Genomic DNA, 2,893 nt, shown 5'->3' on the forward strand with positions numbered 1-2,893 from the left:
TTCATCTTTGTGCTCTTTTTCCATTGATCAATTTTATTTTGTTTTATTTTATTATTTTTGCATTATAAACCCATGATCTCTTTTATTCTAAGTTGTAATTAATCTTGTTTTCACACAACTGTTCAGCGTCGAGAGTCCTCTGGGATACGATACTTGGTCTTACCATTTTATATTACTTGTGCGACTCAGTACACTTACCAATTTGCCCCAACACAAAACTTTCTTGAATTGCAAGTAATGAAAAATGTTTACAGCAAAAAATCGTAGTTGACTATGCAGATAATATAGTCGAATAAATGTAAAAAAGTAGGGATAGAGAAATCAAACACTGGTTTTTATACTAGTTCGACCTCAATGCCTACATCAAGTGTCCTTTTAATACCAGGAAGCAAATGCACTATGATGGTCAAGGTTTTTACAACAAGGCTTTTATTGAAGACCCCACGTCAAATATATAAAATGTAAGACCCAAGTAAATTCAAGATTTACCAAGTAGTGTCAAAATTCAAGTTATATTGTAAAATACAATGCTGTCAGGTTTGACTTAGTTTAGTATTTTAATTATAACTTTTTTTACACACGTGATATTGATTTGATTCTTGTTGCATTGGAAAGTAGACTCAAATGTCTTTCTTTGGACACTAAAATCACAATTTTTGGACAACGGGGCTAGCCACAGTAAAAATATTAAAAATCGTAAATTTACTCACGTTCTGGTAATTTTCAGCCTTGACCTTTGGTCAGTGTTTTATTCATAACTCTCTCCAAGGAACTCCGAATTAGTTAATTCTTGTTTTATTGGATTCTAGACTTAAACATCTTTCTTGGGGCACCAGAATCATAATTTTTNNACAACTATACTAACTGCAGTAAAATGTTTAAAACTCGTAAATTTACTCACGTTCTGGTGCTTTCCAGATTTGACCTTTGCTGACTAAATTGCTCATTACTCTCTCTATAGAACTCCAAATGAGTTGATGTTTTTTTTATTGAAAACTAGACTCAAAGTGCTTCAATTTGAGTACTCATACATAATTTTTGGAGTTCGGGAAGGGTTCCAACCGGATAGGATAAGTCATGAAAACGTTACTGTCAGAAGGACTAGCGCCCAAGGGTAACTTACTCTTTCTTTTCAAGACAAAACGTTGGAACCACATGGGAATTGCGTGGAAAGGTAGGGAATCTGATCCAGATCCAACATTTTGGTCCCTTGAGCATGAGAGGAGCATGGGAAGACCTACTTTACAAAATTAAATGGTTGTTTGTGATGGGGAGGGGTCCTTGGTTGTCTAGGCTCATTTCTTTTAGCCTAAAATCTGGTCTGGAGTTTTTGGGCAGAGGAAAGAGGCTCTTGGAGAGGAGAGCACGAAAATTCTAAGTGTCCAAAGGATGGGAGATGACTTGGTCTAGCAAGGGGGAGAAGAGTTGCTCTCTTGGAAGAAGAAGTTGAAGTGTCCAAAAGAGATCTTCAAGAGGTAAGGGGAGCTAACTTGTCTCTTTTATTTTTTTGTATGTGTAGAATTTACTTGATGAGTATGTTGTTTCTTATGGGTGGAAATTGGGTATTAAAGATTTGAGAATGAGAAATTGAGATTTGCATGGTATAATTTCAAGAAGTTGATTGAATGAATCTTTTACTACAACTTTGATCTTTGAATATTGGTTAAATTACATGATGGAAGTTTGGTGGGAATTGATGGATCTATGATGAATTGATGGTGGAATTTCGTTTTTGTATGTTGGTATGTGTGGAAGGGAAGTTTTGAATGAATTTGGTTATGAAATTGGATTGAAAACATGGAAGTTTATCTCACTTTGTCATGAAGTGCGAAAATAGTTTGTTTTGGATGATTGATGAATTTTGGATGGATCAATTGATTTGTGATGTGGAGATACTTGGCAAGATGGAAGTATAATGAGTAAAACAGTAAGTTAAATGATGTTATAAAAAATTATGTGTTGAAAATTGGTAGATTTAAAAGTATGTTTTGTTGAGAAAAGTTTATAATGAGTTGTTGGAAAAATTCACTTGAGTATTGTGCATTTCCAAATTTGTTTTTGATGATGGGTAAATGGGTGATTGGTATGAACTGTTTTGGGGTGGATTTAGCACATTTTAGGGGCTGTTAGAATGATTATCATGTTGTTTAAATGTGCTAGAAAAAAAAAAATTTATGGAGAAAAATATGTTTTATGTGTAATGGAAAGAGTTGATTTTGTATGAGATTGGATGTAATGATGTTTGTGATATTTGTGATTGATTGTGGAGTGATACTAGACTCCAAATATGTTTGAAAACATGTTAGAAGTGTCAAATCTGAGTTGAGAAATAAATTTGGGCAAAACTGGACGAAATTGGCTGCTGTCCAGGGATGTCAGCGCTGGGCAGTGCAAGTTGTGCCGCTGGGCGTCATTCTGCAGTACGCAGCATGGTGCAGAAAATGTTTTTGGAGGTTTTGGGGGTTCTGGATGTCCGTTTTGGACGTTCTTTAGGTCGTTCTGGAGGTTTTTGACCCTTCCGGAGCCATTGGTGATGGTCTCCAAGCTGTTTGAGTTACCTAAGTTTCGGTAATCAGTGTTGCCATGAAGAAAGTTGTGAATTTGATTGTGAATGATGGATTGAGTGATGTGGAAATGAGTTGTATGTGAATATACTTTGTTAAGTATGGTTGTGGATAACTAAGTAAGTTTAATTGAGAATGATGTGTCGAGAAATACAAGGAAAGAAATATATGTGAAAATACTTTGTTAAGTATGGTTGAGGATAATTAAACTGTAAGTTTAATTGCGTTGATAAGGAGATGTATGTGAAATACTTTGTTAAGTATGATTAAGGATTATTAGATTGTGATTGTGAATTGAGTTTGGAGATGAGTATTCTCTTGAGTATCCG

General features: G+C 34.8%; 1 long non-coding RNA gene across 1 annotated transcript in view; it reads left to right on the forward strand.

Moving 5' to 3' along the window:
• The first annotated feature begins 1,015 nt into the window (after positions 1-1,015).
• LOC106765111 overlaps positions 1,016-2,893 on the forward strand; it is a 3,499-nt gene continuing 1,621 nt past the window's right edge. The window contains exon 1 of the long non-coding RNA XR_001376012.2: positions 1,016-1,475. This is a non-coding gene — a long non-coding RNA (uncharacterized LOC106765111). The remainder of the gene's footprint in view (positions 1,476-2,893) is intronic.

The sequence above is a fragment of the Vigna radiata genome, chromosome 1 (genome assembly GCF_000741045.1).
Source record: "Vigna radiata var. radiata cultivar VC1973A chromosome 1, Vradiata_ver6, whole genome shotgun sequence".
NCBI classification, from domain to species: Eukaryota; Viridiplantae; Streptophyta; class Magnoliopsida; order Fabales; family Fabaceae; genus Vigna; species Vigna radiata.